Below are 19,330 nucleotides of genomic sequence, written 5' to 3' on the forward strand. Positions count from 1 at the left end.
GGATGCCAATTTATTTTTCTTTTTACTGACCAAAAACTGTAAAAACCTTATGCCAGCATTGTTAAAATATGAAAAACAATGCTGTAATTCTTATCCTCTTTGTCTTGGTAAATATTCCAATAAAGGCTTCTAGGAATCAACTTTCCAGAAATATATTGTTCAAAAAATAAGGTGTCCCAATCAGGGGTGGACTGACAACTAATGGGGCCCCCGGGCAATAGGGGATCATGGGGCCCCTGTGTCCTTGCCCAAAGTCAAAAAAGCCTATGAAAAAGGTACCAGGGGCATCTCATTGGGCCCCCTACTGACCCCGGGCCCTCGGGCAGTGCCCGAGTTTACAAATGGTCAGTCTGCCCCTGGTCCCAATTAGTGTGAATTTCGAATATCGAGGTTTTTAAGCCTCCTGAATAATCCCTGAATACTGGAATCTACTTTTCTGTTATTCCTATAATCAAAGATATCCATTTGGTACAATTTAATATCAACCTCCAGCTGTAGAAGGATATGTAGTATTCTAAACAGGAATCCCCCCAAAAATGTGTACCTTGCGCTTAGTGGACAAAATTGTGAAAATGTCTAATATTAGAGTGCAGCAACCACAACAGCCCAAACAGTGTAGCCTATATACTAATTTAAAGATATGGTGTGCTACTCACATATCATCAATAATTACTTGAATTATATAAAATACCATTAATAATTTCCTGAAATTACATAAATCATGAAAAGTATTGTCTTGTCCGTGCGGCCTTCAATACGTTGGGAAGACTGCACAGGCGATGCATGTCAGAATCAACAAACATATTTCCAATATCAAAAAAGGGATTTCCAGCACATGGTTTATCAAGACACTTCCATCTGTGTCATGATAGAGTCCCATCCTCCCTTACACTTACAGTTATAGAAAAATTGCATCTTCATTGGAGGGGGAGTAACTATATATGGAGTATCTCTAGACCCGAGACCCAGTGGATTTATAGGCTTAAAACATACCATCCACACAGACACAATGTAAAATGTTTCATTAGCAACAGCTGATTTCCTTCTTTTTGGTTCTGTTTATTATTTTCAATATTTTTAACTTAAATATTTTTTTATTGTGTTCCATTCTTTTATAAGAAAAAGTTCTCTTAGTGCAGATAGTGCAATCTATCATTCCAGTAATATATCTGACCACTAGAGGTTGTTACATTTGCTTTTCATAGATACAAGTAGTAAGGAAGTATATTTAGATAATGCCTCGGTTACATCTCAGGTTGCCCTTATGCAATCATACGAAGCATTGATTAATCTACTCTATAGAAATGGCCCATATCCCTCTATAGGGGCAACTGTACTGAAGCTCTATTACAAAATTTTTCATATTTGTAATCACAAGATATATGAATCTCCTCTCTCTCAGTCCCTGGATGCCTCTTTATGGTTCAACAAGAGTTTGTGAGAGTTTGCTAAGCTTCATGATGTGCAGCGTTGGGCCTGCTTTGGTCTCAAGTATGCCTATCAGTTATTTGCTTCTGGGACTTTTAAATATTTTCCTGTACTAAAGGCTAAACTAGGCTTTCTAAACAATTACTTTATTTACTATGTACAGCTTCATGTAGTGGCGGGTCAGTTTTGACTGCATGATGTTCATCTTCAGCCTTCGGAACTGGAATCTTTGTTATTTAAGCATGATCATGGCAAGTTGGTCTCTAGATACTATTCTAGGTTAATATCCTCTCATACTTCTCATGTAGACAGGATCAAAACCCAATGGCAGTCTGATATTCCAACATTACAGGATAATACATGGCCTGAATTGCTCGGGAACTAGCTCTATTTGATTTGTGGTTTTGTACCTTACTTTATTGTATGTTGTTTCTTGTATCATATGTGCCTACATTGGAAACTTGCCAGCTGTGATATTAGAGTTGTGCTTCTGATGAGCTGTATTTGTGATGTTTATATGAAAATGTGAACATTTGCTTTATTTTCCTTTGTACTTTTGGCCTGTCAGTATGTACCCTGACCAGTTTTTCTTTTTGTTTTGTTGATTAAAAATATATTAAAGCACCTTTACAAAAAAATTGATGGTGACCGTTTGTGGACTGCAGTCTTCAAGTCATTCCATGGATTTTCAATGAGGTTTAAGTCTGGGCTCTGACTAGGCTGTGCAAGGACAATATACTCTTTTCTCCATCAACCACTATATGGTCATTTTTGCTGTGTGCTTTGGGTCATTGTCATATTGGAAAATAAACCTTCTTCCCAATGACAACTTTCTGGCAGAGGGTAGCAGATTTTCCTCAACAATTTGACGGTATTTTGCCCCTCCATTTTTTCTTCTATCCTGACAAGTGCTCCAATCCCTGCTGCAGAGAAAGGCCCCATAACAGGATATTACCACCTCCATGATTTACTGTAGGAATGGTGTTATCTGGATGGTGAGCTGAATTGGATTTCCGCCAGACATATCATTTAGTGTTGAGGGAGGATAATTCAATTTTAGTCTCATCTGACTATACCACATTTTTCCATTTGGTCTCAGAATCTTGAAGGTGTGTTTTGGCAAAGCTCAGTCGTGACTGCATGCGGCCTTTGTTGAGGAGCAGATTTTTTTCTTGCAACACTTCCATTCAAGCCACATTTGTGGAGAATTTGTGATATTGTTGTAACATGCAGACAATGACCAATCTTTGTCATAAATTCCTACAACTGCTTGAGATTTGCTGTAGGCCTCTTAGTAGCCTCTCTGACCTGTTTCCTCCTGGCTCTTACTTCCAGTTTAGAGTGATGTCATGATCCAGGGACGATCTGTGTTGTACTAAATACCTTCAACTTCTTAATAATAGAGTTCACTGTGCTTCTAGGCATTGATAAAGCTTTTGATAATTTGTTTATATCCATCTCCTGACTTGTTCCTGTCCACAACTTTATTCTGGAGAACTTTTGACAGTGCTTTGACATCAATAGTTGATTGTTTTCTTCCGTTGCACTGCCAGGGACAGCAATGCTCCAGGAAAGTTCATTTCAAGCTGAGTTAATTAAAATGACCACAGCTGCAAACAGTTGAAAGTCAGATGGCTTTGTGTGAAAAGGTGATTAGCTACACCTGATTGAGTTTACAAGTCATTTTTAGGAGGAGGTGATAATTTTTCCATCTCAGTGATTCTACTTTTGATTTTTTTTTTTCTCAGATGTTGGAGTTATATTTTTCACTTGGAGGTTATAAGCTGAGGGTGATTCTTTTCTATACCCACTGTAATATTATTGTGGCTCCTTTGGTTCTCCTTGGAGGGGCATTTCAAGGTGCCAGCGAAACAACTTTGTTCTACCCTTTTGGCACCATGGTCACAGAAACCGCATGGTGGATTGCAGCGTGTCCTGTGTTTGGATACACACACACACACAAGCCTATATTGATCTCTTTCATGTTAAGATCAGAGAATCCGGTAAGAGGCTGCATATTTGTGGTGGAGGATTCACATTTGCATGTGGACTGATTTCCATCACAGTACTCACTTGAACACATTTATCATGCACTTTATTGTATGGAGTATGTTTTGCAGGCACGTTATTTGTGTTATATAATGTAGACCATTTTGTTCCAGTTTTGATTATTTTTGCACTGTTGCACTTTTCATGATTTATGTCATTTCAGGCAATTATTGATGATATTTTATATGATTCATGTCATTTTAGGTCATTATTGATGGTGTTTGAGTAAATAACATATCATTAGATTAGTATTTAGGCTACAGTGTTCGTGCTATTGTAGTTGATGTACTCTTATGTTACAAATGTTCACAATTTTGTCCACTACGCAGAAGGTATATATCTTTTGGGTGTATGAATGATGGACTGAAACCACCATAACTTCACCCCCCTGCTCTAACACAGCACTAACCCCTGTAGTGGTCGGGAATTACAGCTTCACAAGGCCTTGTATTTTGGTTTCATTGTTCCAGGCTATGGCTCAAATGATCTCATTGTACACCTGTCGTGTGTTCTGTTTGAGGCATCTTCACTCACCAACAGGAGGGTAGACCTCTTTCCACTACCACTACCTCTAGCCACATTCAACTCCCAGCCCCACAAGGTTTATGCTTGTCACCTATGGATTCAGGATCCTGTTTATATCACCAGTGCAGCCTATTAAGGGGTCATGCCTATCCAGCTGCCAGTGACCTAACTATACACTGGCCCACTTTACACGTTCTCACTCAGGTATTCAGGAGTTTCCTTTAAAAACATGATTCTAGAAATAAAGTCCATATCTTTTACTGAACACTTTTTTGTAGGGCTCTGGCAGTGCTCTTCCTGTTCCTTCTTTCACAAAGGAGCAGATGCCGGTCCTGCTGATGGGTTAACAACCTTCTACAGCCCTGTCCAGCTCTCCTAGAGTAACTGCCTGTCTCCTGGAATCTCCTCCATGCTCTTTGGACTGTGCTGGGAGAGACAACAAACCTTCTGGCAGTGGTATGTAATGATGTACCATCACTGTAGGAGTTGGACTGCCTGTGCACCCTCTGTAGGGTCCAGGTATCACCTCATGCTGGCAGTAGTGACACTGACCCTAGCCAAATGCAAAACTATTGAAATACAGTCAGAAAAAAATGAGCAGGGAAAAAAATGTCAGTGGCCTCCACCTATAAAACCATTCCTGTTTTTGGGGTCATCTTATTGTTGCCCATCTAGTGCACCTGTTGTTAATTTCATTAACACCAAAGCAGCTGAAACTGATTAACAACCCCCTCTGCTACTTAACTGACCAGATCAATATCCCAGGAGTTTAATTGACTTGATGCTATACTCTGATTAAAAAGTTTTCCTTTAATTTTTTTGAGCAGTGGATATTATAAATACCTTTTTACCCTTTTTTATAAGTGATTACATACCCTCTGTTCTCAGATGCATATTGGCTTAGAGAGCTGTGGGAGAAGAAACAGCAGCACAATTGTCTTCCCACTGAATGTCTGTGCAGGGGGAGGCATGTCAGCATGAGTCTGATCATTGGAGGAGAGCAGGCTGAGTTCTCAGCCTAGCTAGAAAACTGACCATGCTGTGCTCCTATGCCTAGTGTAGTCAGTCTTTAATATGAAAGCAGAGAGACTGGCAGGAACACCAGGGTTTTTACACAAAAGAAGCAATACAAAGAGAACAGGATACTTTTTCATGCAAGTACATTTTACAGCAGACACATATCAAGAATATGAAATGTTGGGTTTGCATATTGTTTTAGTGACAGTTGTTGAGCTGTATAGGGAATAAAAGGCGTTTAGTATCATAAAATGTAATAAATGTGAAGACAGTGATAGAACTGACATCAAATTTGTCAGTCATACAAGTATCAGTGTTCTGTCAGACTTTAGGTCAGAATAATGCAAGATTTTTTGGGGGCATTCAGTCTGCAGTAATGAGCTCTGTGCTGTGCTAACTAGAGATACGGTAGCACATAAGTAGACAAAGGTTTGCTCTTGAGCTTTCTATTTTTATATGCACTCTATTATTTGAGTAAAGGTTATGCTCTGCAGTTACCAAAATGAGTCATGAGTTCTGTGGTGAAATTTCAGTTGTCATGCTATATCTTTTCCAAGCCAAACCTTTTATTTATTTTTGAATTGTCAAAATGTACGTCAGTGTGGTTACATAGGATCTCATAAGATTTCATTTTATTTTGCTTTATTATTCTCTGCTGCCTCCTTTCTTTTCCATACTTTTAATTATGTGTATTCCTTTTCCTTCTTTCCTTAGTGATATACATAGTAACAGATGGAACGTGAAGCTCTGCTTTATTTTACTCGTAGAGGATAACTGGCACGCGTGCTCACATTACTAGAAACACACACACAGAGACACACACAATTATACTGCTAACTAGCTCTCCCATATTTTGCAGGGTGTTTATTTAAAAAAATATTTAAGAAAGGATTAAATGGCAGTGAGAATGTGAGAACATTTAACTGAAAATTATATATACGTATATTATATACTGTATATTTGGGGTTAAAGTATTATCACTTTTTTTTTATAAAGGCATATGGAGCTGTTTTTCTGCCAATATCTGTATATATGTATATATGTATGTATTTTTTTTCACTTCTAAGTTATGTTTTTTCTACGTATGTTATTCTTTTGTAGTATGAAATGATTACTCATGTCAATAGGTCCTTACCTTTCACTTCAAGTCTGCTTATATGTTTTAGCTAACACCTGCTTCTTTAGCTAACACCTACGTCTTTATGGGGTAATGTTGCCAAGTTTGTGGTTGGCAAACTGTTGCTTGGTTTGTGTAAGATATTGCTACTTGAGTCTTATGTCTAGTACACATGATAAAAATATTGGATGAATAATTGTCTGTTGATTTTGCATGCTAGTCTCATATCAAAAACTAATAGGTTACTAGAGTTACAAAAATTCTCATTAGATAGAATCCAGTTTCCTGTGATGATGTAATGTATTGTATTGTAATGTATTCCTTTCATTTCTGACCATGCGTGGTCTTGGACACTCAATTCATGTGGACGAATACTGTAATGATTAAATAAAAGTCGTTTGTTCTGCTATCTTACAAGCAAAAACTTTCATGCTTGTCCATTCAGAAACTTTTGCATGAACTGACATGATCGGCCCTGGAAAGCTGTGTATTAACTATCAGATTATTGGACGATCGCTCCGAAATCAGTATTTGTTTGTCCAATTTTCTTATCATGTGTACTAGGCAAAAGGAACTATGCATATTAGTCTGGTAATGTTCATATGGAAGAAAAATATATCTGAAATATAGTTTAGAAATATTTTTTCCCAAATATATTGACATACATTTGAAATGCTACAATTTTGACCATATTCTCTCTCTCTCTCTCTCTCTCTCTCTCTATATATATATATATATATATATATATATATATATATTGTGAGGGATTAATCCAGTAGCGGCTTGTGCTTGACCCCCTGAATGAGTCAGAGCACCGTGAAAGAGGCTCAGCATGACAGCAGGATCTTGGTGAAGAAAGTTGTGCTTTATTTACAAGTCTGGTGAACACAAGGTGCATATATTCAAAACAGCAAAAAAATACAAACAGAAAAGAAAACCTTGCTACACTGGGCATCTAATTGCAAACACAGGTTCCTATCTACCTGTCTGGATACAGCCTATCGCTGCTCAGACACAGGGTGTTCACACAGAGCATCTCCCAGTTCAAGATCACACAGATTTACTCTCACCACGGTATTGTTTAGTTGCACCCCAGTCTGTCCTGCACAGCAAACTGGTTCCAGGTTGGAGCATCTTCCTAAGCAGCCTGGGTGTGTTATAGAGCCCAGAGCCCTTAACACACTACAGCTGAGTTGATGAAATCATCAGTGAGCCAAACAGGCTCACTACACAGCACACCAGGAGAAAATATAAAAATATATTTTTTTAAAATATATTCTTCAGATTTTTTTTAACATATAAAAAAGTCATTTTAACATATATCTTTACATATATTTGTAAATACATTCCAAAAATGTAGATTTGTATTTCTAAAGACATGCAGTATATTTGAATATGTATTTTTAAAAATATTTTTCATATATTTTGTAATAAAAACGCATTTCAACATACAGTACATATATATATATATATATATATATTGAAATACATTTTTAAATATATTGACTATGGACAAAACTCTAGTATTTCAAATATATGTCAATATATTTGGAACGATTATTTTTTAAATATAATTCAAATATATTTTTCTTCCATGTGGGTGGCTAACAGCGGCTCTGTTTGGTTTACAGTATTTCATAATTAAAATTTAATTAGATCCAATAAAGCAGCCTATACTTTCCAACAATACTTGTCAGGTGTTTACTTTATTATGTAAGTATGTTACTATGGTATGAGTGTTAATGAATTGTACAATCCCAATGCTGGCACAGGGTCCAGAATTAAAGCACTGCTTAACTATAGTAAATTTAGGAGGAACTAGGCAAAAAAGGAAAGTAAGCAACCTATAAGTGCTACATACTGTATTTGTGTGAACTTCGGTAACAGTGTTGGGGAGAACTTTCTGAGTTACAAAGTTACATAGTTAGTCTGGCTGAAAAAAAGACAACATTCCATCTAGTTCAACCATTAAAACAAACAAAAAAAAAGTTATAATCCTGTACCCACAGTTGATCCAGAAGAAGGCAAAAAAAAAAACCCAGCAAAGCATGATTCAATTTGCTCCTGCAGGGGAAAAATGCCCTTCTGATCCCCAGAGAGGCAATCGGATATTCCCTGGATCAACTTTACCTATAAATGTTAGTATCCAGTTAAATTATGTTTGATTTAATTATAGAAAGAATACCATATTTGTTTTTGGCTGTTATTAATGCAAAATGTGGCTACTTGGATGAGTAAAAAATTTAGATTATAGTTTTTGTAAAAAAGAGGATCCTAAAGAAAATCCCAATTAGATTATACTGAGACAAGAAACTGTAAATTTCTGTAATTTACATTTATTGGAATTTTTTTGTTTTTACCAAAGACGTGTAGCGGAAAACATTTTGGCTTGAATTTACGAAGAAATTGGATTTTTAAAATTGAAAGTAGTAATTGTTTTTTTTTTAAGAAAATGTATTGCTCTTTGTATTGCTTCCTTTGTGTGAAATTCCTGGTGTTCCTGCAAGTCCCTCTGCGCACTAAGCAGGAGAGTGTGGTCAGTTCTCTAGCTGTGCTGGAAACTCAGGCTGTTCTCCTCCAATGATCAGACTTGTCCTGACACACCCTCTCTGCACATCCATTCAATGGGAAGATTAGGGTTCTGCAGTTTCTCCTCCACCCACTCTATGTAGCTGAGAACAGAGGGAATGTAATCACTTAAAAAAAGGGGGAAATTTATTTCTAATGGTGTTTTTTTAATGTATACTCAAATGTTTTACTTTTCATTTTTATTTTAAATGGTATGGGTTGTTTTACAAGGTGAGGGTTCACATACAGCAGGTAAAATAAAATAAGTAATTTTCTCAGTAAATATATTTGTAAGGGTGCTATTGACATGACATTCTCACCACATGTCGGTAACAACCCATGCAATCCATACATACGAAGAAACCAAAACAAATAAGTTCAGAAATTAAGTTATGTGTAATAAAATGGAATGAAACACGGAAAAAGTATTGAACACAGTAACTGAAATGTATCTAATACTTCATAAAAAATCCTTTGTTGGTAATGACAGCTTCAAGACATCTCCTGTATGGAGAAACTAGTTGCATGCATTGTCCAGGTGTGATTTTGGCACATTCTTTCACACAGTTCCGTGGGTCTCTTCTATAAACTATGATCTTTAGTTCATTCCATAGATTTTCTATTGGATTCAAGTCAGGTGATTGGCTGGGACATTCTAGAAGCTTTATTATCTTTCTTTGAAACCAATAGAGTTTCCTTGGCTTTGTATTTGGGATCATTACCTTGCTAAAATGTCCACCTTTGTTTAATCTTCATCATCCTGGTAGATAGTAGCAAATTTTTATCAAGAATGTCTTGGTACATTTTTCCATTCATCCTTCCTTCAACAATATGAAGTTTGCCAATACCGTATGCTAAAAAACAGCCCCACACCATGATGTTACCTCCTCCATGCTTCACTGGTGGTATGGTGATTTTTTGGTGATGTGCAGTGCCATTTTAACTCCAAACATGGTGTGCATTATGGCATCCAAAGAGTTCAATTTTGGTCTCTTCTGACCAGACTATATTCTCCCATTATCTCACAAGCTTGTCTAAATGTTTTGCAGCAAATTGCAAATGATCTTCAACATGATTTTTCTTCAGCAGTGGAGTCTTGCGTGGTGAGCGTACATACAGGCCATAGGGTTTAGTGCATTACTTATTGTTTTCTTTTAAACAATTGTACCTGCTAATTCCAGGTCTTTCTGAAGCTCTCCACAAGTGGTACTTGGCTCTTGAACAACTCTTCTGATAATTATTTTCACCCCTTTGTTAGAAATCTTGCAAGATGCACCTGGTCGTGGCCAGTCTATGGTGAAATTATGTTCTTTCCACTCCTAGATTATGGCCTCAACAGTGCTCATTGGTACATTCAGAAGTTTAGAAATCCTTCTGTAAACAATGCCATCAGTGTGCTTTGCAACAATAAGGTTGTGAAGATGTTGAGCGAGATCTTTGCTTTTACCTATCATGAGATGTTTTTTTGTTTGACACCTTGGTAATGAGACACCATTTTATAGGCCATCAGTTGAGACTGAACCAGCTGATATTAATTTCCACTTACAAGGGGCAGGATTGCTTTCTAACTACTGATATATTTCAGCTGGTGTCTTGACTTTCCATGCCTTTTTGCACCTCCCTTTCTTCATGTGTTCAATCCTTTTCCCTGTGCCATTCCATTTTATTACACATAATTTAATTTCTGAATTTATTTGATTTGGTTTCTTTGTATGTATGGATTGTGTCAGGAATGGACTCAGCACTGGTGGTGGGACTCACCTGCCGTGTGGGCTGCAGTACCAGGGCTGACCAGCGGGTGCTCTCAGCAGCCAGAAGCTCACTCCTGTAGTCAGCCAACACCTGGGCTGATTGCAGGAGGTGTATTTAACCACTTGCCTACCAGGCACTTATACCCCCTTATTTACCAGGCCAATTTTCAGCTTTCAGCGCTGCCACACTTTGATTGACAATTGCGTGGTCATGCAACATTGTACCCATATGAAATTTTGATCATTTTTTTCTCACAAATAGAGCTTTCTTTTGGTAGTATTTAATTGCCACTGGGCGCTTTACTTTTTGCGCTATAAATAAAAAAAGTGCAAAAAATTAAAAAAAAAAAAGTTTCTTTGTTTCTATTATAAAATTTTTCAAACAGGTAATTTTTCTCCTTCACTGATGTGCGTTGATGAGGCAGCACTGATGGGCACTGATAGGCGGCACTGATGGGCACTTATAGGCAGCACTAAAGGGCACTGATAGGCAGTACTAATGAGGTGGCACGGATAGGCGGCACTGATAGGCAGCACTAATGAGGTGTCACGGATAGGCGGCACTAATATGCAGCACTGATAGACGGCACTGATAGGTGACACTGATGATGGGTACTGATAGACGGCACTGACTGGCATCACTGCTGGGCACTGACTGGTGGCACTGACTGGCACAACCGCTGGGCACTGACTGGTGGCACTGACTGGCAGCACTGCTGGGCTGCACTGGTGGGTGGCACTGGTGGGCAGCACTGGTGGGTGGGCACAGGTGGGTGGCACTGGTGGGCACAGGTGGGTGGCACTGCTGGGCACAGGTGGGTGGCACTTCTGGGCACAGGTGTGTGACACTGCAGAGTGGCACAGGTGGGTGCACTGCTGGGCACAGGTGGGTGATCTGCTGGGCACAGGTGGGCGGAGCTAGTGGGCGCACTGCTGGGCACAGGTGGGCGGAACTTGTGGGTGGCACTGCTGGGCACCGATCATCAGGGCACTGATCATCAGTGCCCTGATGATCGGTGCCGATCCTCGCTCTGACAGCTGCCGGTTCTCGGCAGTACTTTCCTCACGATCTGACAGCGTGAGGAAAGTGCAGCCGAGAACCGGCACTTGCATTTCCCTGTGATCAGCGTGTCATTGGACACCGCTGATCACGTGGTAAAAGGCCGCTGTGATTGGCCTTTTACCACATCACGTGATCAGCTGTGTCCGTAGGACACAACGATCACGGAGATCGCCGGGTGCACGCCCCCTGGGGCGCACAGGAGAGCGCGTTCTGGGAGGACGTCATATGACGTCCACTCAGAACTGGCCGGCCGCAGTGCAGCCGTCATTCGGCTATCTGCGGTCGGCAACTAGTTAACGAATGACCAGGCCTGTGATCAGGGCCTTGGTGTATGTTTCCCATGAGCCCCTGTACCTGGTACCCTGTGTTCCTGCCTCGTTGCTGAGCCTGCTTGATCCTGACCTCTGCTGACCGTCTCCTGTTGAACCCCTGGCTTGCCTGACCATCCTTCTGCCTGATCCTCGGTACTGCGCTGCCCGCTGCCTGCTGAACCTGGCTTGTGACCCCGACCATTCTCTGCTTGCCCCTCCTGTACCACGCTACCCGCACGATACCGAACCGGCCTGTCTGACTACGCTTACTTCACCCGACGATCCATCCATCCCGCACGGATCACCTCTAGTAAGTCTGCCTGCCTCTTCCCATCAGACTCCGTTCCTGCACTCCCCTGCCAGTACTCGCTACCACAGCTGGACGCACTCAGGGGTCGCGACCTGGTTCCAGTCTGCACCAAGTCCATCCCCACCATCAGGGGCCCTGGTGAATAGCAGGCTGGGACTTAGACCCCGCACCCTGAGGAAATCCGTGCTGTGGGCTCGGCCTGCCTGACCGCTCCACCTCTCCAGCCCTGACTGCACTGGTACCTATTCTTTTAAGGTTTATTGCACCTGGTTGTACATATTTATGTAAGTGTTGAGTTTGATTGTTTGCACTGCGTTTATGTTTGTGTTGTCTTTAATAAATTATATTGTGTTACACGCTATACCTGAAGTCTGTGTTTCCCTGTGTCGGTCCACACACCTCTGGTCATACCTGGAGCCCTGACAGATTGCATGAGTTGTTACTGACATGTGGTGAAAATTGCCAATAGCTCCTTCAGAAATATATTTACCTTTGAAAAATGGTGACGTGTTCAATACTTATTTTACCCGCTGTATATTTTAATGCTACCAGCAGAACATATACAGTACATCTGCACCTTTCTGCTAAATGTTTGCTGTCAGACTAAACAGTTGATTGTGCAAATTAGAAAATGTATCCTATTTAATTCCAGCCTCTTGCTCACCCCTTCCCTGCTTCAGAAAATCTAGCTGTAAACTGAGCCCAGCTGAGTAATATATAGAGTCATATGAAGTGCTGTGACAAGCTAATTCAACCACTAGGCACATCTAATGCACATTTACTAAATATCATTATTAGCTTTTTAAAAATTGAATATTACACTAACATTTAAAATAGTTACACATATACGTTAAGGCCCTGTTCACTTCTATTTGTGTTGTGATGCATATGTACAAGTTTTCCATCGTTTTGTAATGATTCTAGTTTACATCTATGCAATGTATTTGTGTGTTGGCCTAAAAAGTCCATATCCATTTTTTATTTTGTAGAAATGCATTGCAGCTCTTACTGATGGCAATGGCAGCACATGAAAAAGTATGTAATGTTTGTTTTGATGCATTTATCCATTGCATTGTAATCATCCCCCCCATAGCAACCTCAACTTTACTAAATATTTAATTGGTTGACAGAATGAAAGAAAACTATCACAGGATACATGAAAAGGTGAATAAACATGCATCAATGCACATAATAATTTATAAAAACACACAAAGTTTAAATCCAGCCTCAAGTAGATCTAAACACAATAAAACACACAAGGTTTAAATCCAACCTCAAGTAGATCTAAACACTATAAAACACACAAGGTTTAAATTCAGCCTTAAGTAGATCTAAACACAATAAACACACAAGGTTTAAATCCAGCTTCAAATAGATCTAAACACAATAAAACACCCAATGTTTAAATCCAGTCTCAAGTAGATCTAAACACAATAAAACACCCAAGGTTTACATCCAGCCTCAAGTAGATCTAAACACAATAAAACACCAAAGGTTTAAATCCAGCCTCAAGTAGATCTAAACACAATTAAACACCCAAGGTTTAAATCCAGCCTCAAGTAGATCTAAACACAATAAAACACCCAAGGTTTACATCCAGCCTCAAATAGATCTAAACACAATAAAACACCAAAGGTTTAAATCCAGCCTCAAGTAGATCTAAACACAATAAAACACCCACGGTTTAAATCCAGCCTCAAGTAGATCTAAACACAATAAAACACCCAAGGTTTAAATCCAGCCTCAAGTAGATCTAAACACAATTAAACACCCAAGGTTTAAATCCACCCTCAAGTAGATCTAAACACAATAAAACACCCAAGGTTTACATCCAGCCTCAAGTAGATCTAAACACAATAAAACACCAAAGGTTTAAATCCAGCCTCAAGTAGATCTAAACACAATTAAACACCCAAGGTTTAAATCCAGCCTCAAGTAGATCTAAACACAATAAAACACCCAAGGTTTACATCCAGCCTCAAGTAGATCTAAACACAATAAAACACCCAAGGTTTACATCCAGCCTCAAGTAGATCTAAACACAATAAAACACCAAAGGTTTATATCCAGCCTCAAGTAGATCTAAACACAATAAAACACCCTAGTTTAAATCCAGCCTCAAGTAGATCTAAACACAATAAAACACCCAAGGTTTACATCCAGCCTCAAGTAGATCTAAACACAATAAAACACCAAAGGTTTATATCCAGCCTCAAGTAGATCTAAACACAATAAAACACCCTAGTTTAAATCCAGCCTCAAGTAGATATAAACACAATAAAACACCCAAGGTTTACATCCAGCCTCAAGTAGATCTAAACACAATAAAACACCCAAGTTTTAAATCCACCCTCAAGTAGATCTAAACACAATAAAAGACCCAAGGTTTACATCCAGCCTCAAGTAGATCTAAACACAATAAAACACCCAAGGTTTAAATCCAGCCTCAAGTAGATCTAAACACAAAAATTAAATATATAATCTTTACTATGTAATGCAACTTTAACATTAAGACTAGGTTAACACTGTTGTGGGTGCTGGACAGCATATAAATTACACCTAATCACCCTCCCGCAACCACCCACATGCAACATGCTGCGATTTCATTGCGGCTGCATTATTAAAAAGGTACAGACACCTTTTTCCAGCACTTTCAGCAGGTACAGCTGCCCTGTGTAAATGAAAGCCACAGCAAGCACATAGGTGTGAACCTAGAGTTATGCATAAATTACCAAGCTTTAACATGCATAAAATAGTGCATTATAATGCAACAACATAGTGTTAATATTGCCTTAAAGAATACCTAGTGATCCTGCCAGAAATTTCCTTGTTTAGGTCTTTCTTGTTATGAGGCGACAGCTGCCTTCCAAATTATGTGCCTACGTTGTTACCCTGTACAGGCATCACTGGTGAAAGTTGAAGCTGGCACAAAGACTGGAAGTAGCTGGATAAGTATAAAATACTGTTGGCAGTTATTTATGATTCACATTGCCTTGCAAACTAAATATCGAGTTAGAGTTTATATGAACCCTAATTTTTTGCACACAAATCTGCAATTATGATCTGTAATTTTTGGAAGGTGTAGGAAAGTAGGGGACTTAGCAGTCCAAGAAGGAAATATACTGAACAAGAAGTACCCAATCTCGGAATGGAAAATTATTCCATGTACTGACCTTTAGGTCATAGTTTTCAAAGAAACTTACATAGGTCATTTTTTTTGGAATAGTATTGCTAGTTGGATCAAAACTAGTGATAAGAAGGTTATGGCGGTAACAAAGTGTGACCTATACCAAGCTTGCAATGAGCTGTAGGATCAATACAGCAATATAGGTCAAACCTTACATTTAATTGCTGAATTAATACAGTATTTTTGTAGTTGTTGCAGAAGTGTCAAAAGTAGGTTCAGTCATTTGATCATTGTTATTGCCATACAGGCATGGACTGGATATACATGCACAATAAATCGTGTTATCTATTTACAGTTACCTGTACATTATATATCTTACAGGATAGAGAGTATTGGCAGCATGTTCTAAAACAATGAACAATAGCTCAAGAAATATCTGAGAATAAAAAACAGCCACCATATAGTATTTTTTAATTACTTCTGTGTATTTGTAGTGCTAGGGAACAGTGTGTCTTCAAGCATATCTATGGTCAAATCTTAAAGTAGTAAACCGAAAGATAGGAAAAAAAAATGCCCCTGTGGTTTGATTTACATAGGCCGTACCAAAAGACATTTAAGGATTACAATTCTAAAACATCTGAATAACATAATGAAAGGTTATAAATATCATAGTGTATCTATGCACTTTAGAAAATTTCAGAATCAAGATCCTTCCTGTATTACATTTTGGGGAATAGACACCATTCCCCACATGTGGTGTGGTACAAATAGAATAAGAGAACAGTCAAAGTGTGAAACGAGATGGATTTATTTGACCAACGTCCTGACTCCTAATGGTCTAAATGTTGAATTAGATTTAAATAGTTTTATTAGTGATTATTAATTTATGAATTATTTATTGTTTTTTATATTATGTTTTTGTGTAATTTTGTTTTATACATCTATGCCTGTATAATTGCACTAATCTGATTTATGAGTTATGTTTATTATGTTATTGTGAGTTATCTTCTAAAGTTTTTTTACTACCAATAAGTTGATTGAACACATGATGGCAGTAGGGAGTAATCGTCCGGTTCCCCTCCTGATATAAAGTCTAAATTAGGCAAATCAATTGAGTATATGCCATTAGCTGTTCATTCATTAGATGGCATTAGGAGGTCTTTCAAAGTTGACCTATAGGAGTGCGAGCGGCTCTATGAGAGACCGAACATCAGCCTGCTGATCACACCCTCAGACGAAGTCGTGTGACGAAATGCGTAAGGGCGTGATCGAGCAGTGACGTCATTGCGTATGCTGTTACCACGTGGCTGGACCATGTGACTGCAACTACGTCATCTGTTGCTGAGAGCGGCTGGTGAGACGCCACTGTGAGAGCTGGCAATTAATTGCAGACTGCAGATGCACATATATTAATAAATGCTGATTTATTTTTAGCTTTCATATTGTGAGTTTGATTTTAAGGGGGGAATTTGATACAATAAATAGTCAAACGTTATTATGCTATGGCGAGTGTTCTTTATTTATCCACATACTTACCATGACGGAGTATAATTGGATCAACCATCTGATGAATGATTATTATCCGGAGTAATCGTTGTTTGGCTGAGTTCTCTACATCTACTGATATTTTGAAAGATATGTGATGTGGCGTTGAGCACAAAGGAATTCACGGTTTTGGCGAATATATATCATTTGAAGAAATTATATATGGACTACAATTTAATATGGACTTTTAATGATTATTTTTGATATTGCACTAATTTTTTGTCACTGATTTTTTGGCACAATATTTTGGCACTTTATTTATTAATTTGGTGCCAGCTTTTATCTTATTTTTTTATGTTCATTTATATATATAATTTATTTATATATATATTTGTTATTTTGATTTAATTTTAATTTAATTTTATTTGAGGATTGATAGCGCTGTTTATGGTATTCAAATTTATTCACAAGGTTTACTATAAGCTTGCCTGATCAAATTAAAAAAACAAGTAAGGCTCCTTTCACACGTTAGATTTCAGCTTTTAGTTGCGGTTATAGGAACTTATTTACCGCAGCTAAACGCACACAATGCATCCCCATAGAAAAATATATATAATCTGCAGGACTGCACTCTAGACCTTTGGATACCAAAACCAGAAAAAAAATTAAAAAAGAGTGATAAAAACAAAAAAAAAAAAAAACAAACAGGGCAGCTGCCGTTCTGAATGGTGTAATCATCAATATGTAGGTTGTCTAAAAATAGGAACAGTGATGCTCCTCAGAATGTGCAAACTGTACAAATGTGCAAATAAACAATCTAAATGTATGAATATATATATATATATATATATATATATATATATACAGTTGTGTTCAAAATAATAGCAGTGTGTTGAAAAAAGTGAATAAAGCTCAAAATCCTTCTAATAGCTTTTATTTCTATACACACAAATGCATCGGGAACACTACACATTCTATTCCAAATCAAAACATGAAGAAAGATATGTCAAATTTGTGTTGTTCTCCTAAAAAAATTGAAGAAAAGTGAATATTAGACTGTTCAAAAAAATAGCAGTGTTTGTATTCTTCTTTACAAACTCAAACATTCACTATATAAACTGAAAAATGTTTGAAGATTTTGCTTTCCTTTGAATCACTTACTTAATATTTAGTTGTATAAGCACTGTTTCTGAGAACTGCTGTACATCTGTGTTGCATGGAGTCAACCAACTTCTGGCACCTGTGAACAGGTATTCCAGCCTAGGATGATTGGAACACCCATTTCAATGGCATTTCCTCTTCAGCATAAGGCAGCATGACCTCTTCAAGTATTCTGATGTATTCAAACTGATCCATGATCCCTGGTATGCGATAAATAGGCCCAACACCGTAGTATGATAAACATCCCCATATCATGATGCTTGCGCAACCATGCTTCACTGTCTTCACAGTGTACTGTGGCTTGAATTCAGTGTTTGGGGGTCGTCTGACAAACTGTCTCCGGCCACTAGACCCAAAAAGAACAATCTTACTTTCATCAGTCCACAAAATGTTGCGCCATTTCTCTTTAGGCCAGTCAATGTGCTCTTTGGCAAATTGTAACCTCTTCAGCACATGTCTTTTTTTCAACAGTGGGACTTTGCGGGGGCTTCTTGCAGATAGCTTGGCTTCACATAGGCGTCTTCTAATTGTAACAGTACTCACAGGTAACTTTAGACCTTCTTTGATCTTCCTGGAGCTGATTGTTGGCTGAGTCCTTGCCATTTTGGCTATTCTATCTATTCGAATGGTAGTTTTTTGCTTTCTTCCACGTCTTTCAGGTTTTGGTTGCCATTTTAAAGCATTTGCGATCATTTTAGCTGAGCAGCCTATCAGTTTCTGCACTTTATATGTTTTCCCCTCTCCAATCAACTTTTTAATCAAGGTACGCTGTTCTTCTGAACAATGTCTGGAATGACCCATTTTCCTCAGAATTTCAGAGAGAATTGCACTGTAACCAGCATGTACAACATTTGCTGCCTTCCTTCCTTAAATAAGGGCAATAATTGCCACCAGTTTTTCAATGAATGAATGACCTCACTAATAGAACTCCACACTGCTATTATTTTGAACATGCCCCTTTCAATTAGTGATTCAATTACACAGAATCAGCAGCATGCATGTCATGACTGTTGGGTCTGTTGGATTTCTATTACTCTACTACACTTCCTAGTAAATTATTTGCCATGTAGAAATATCATTTTTACCAAAAACAGTGATTGATCAGGTTAGTGATGTCTGACTGCTATCATTTTGAACACAACTGTATATATATATATATATATATATATATATATATATATATATATATATATATATACACATACTGTATAAAACCCCCCTCTCTAAAATACTAATATTATAAATATGGGCACAATATAAACGTTTCTAATCACAAATGCATTCGACTTAAAAAACACACACATATATATATATATATACAGTGGGGATCGATAGTTTGGGCACCCCAGCTAAAAATTTGTATTAATGTGCATAAAGAAGCCAAGGAAAGATGGAAAAATCTCCAAAAGGCATCAAAT

Source organism: Staurois parvus, unplaced genomic scaffold (genome assembly GCF_062004578.1).
Source record: "Staurois parvus isolate SC_StPar_1 unplaced genomic scaffold, SC_StPar_1.0 ptg000011l, whole genome shotgun sequence".
NCBI lineage: Eukaryota > Metazoa > Chordata > Amphibia > Anura > Ranidae > Staurois > Staurois parvus.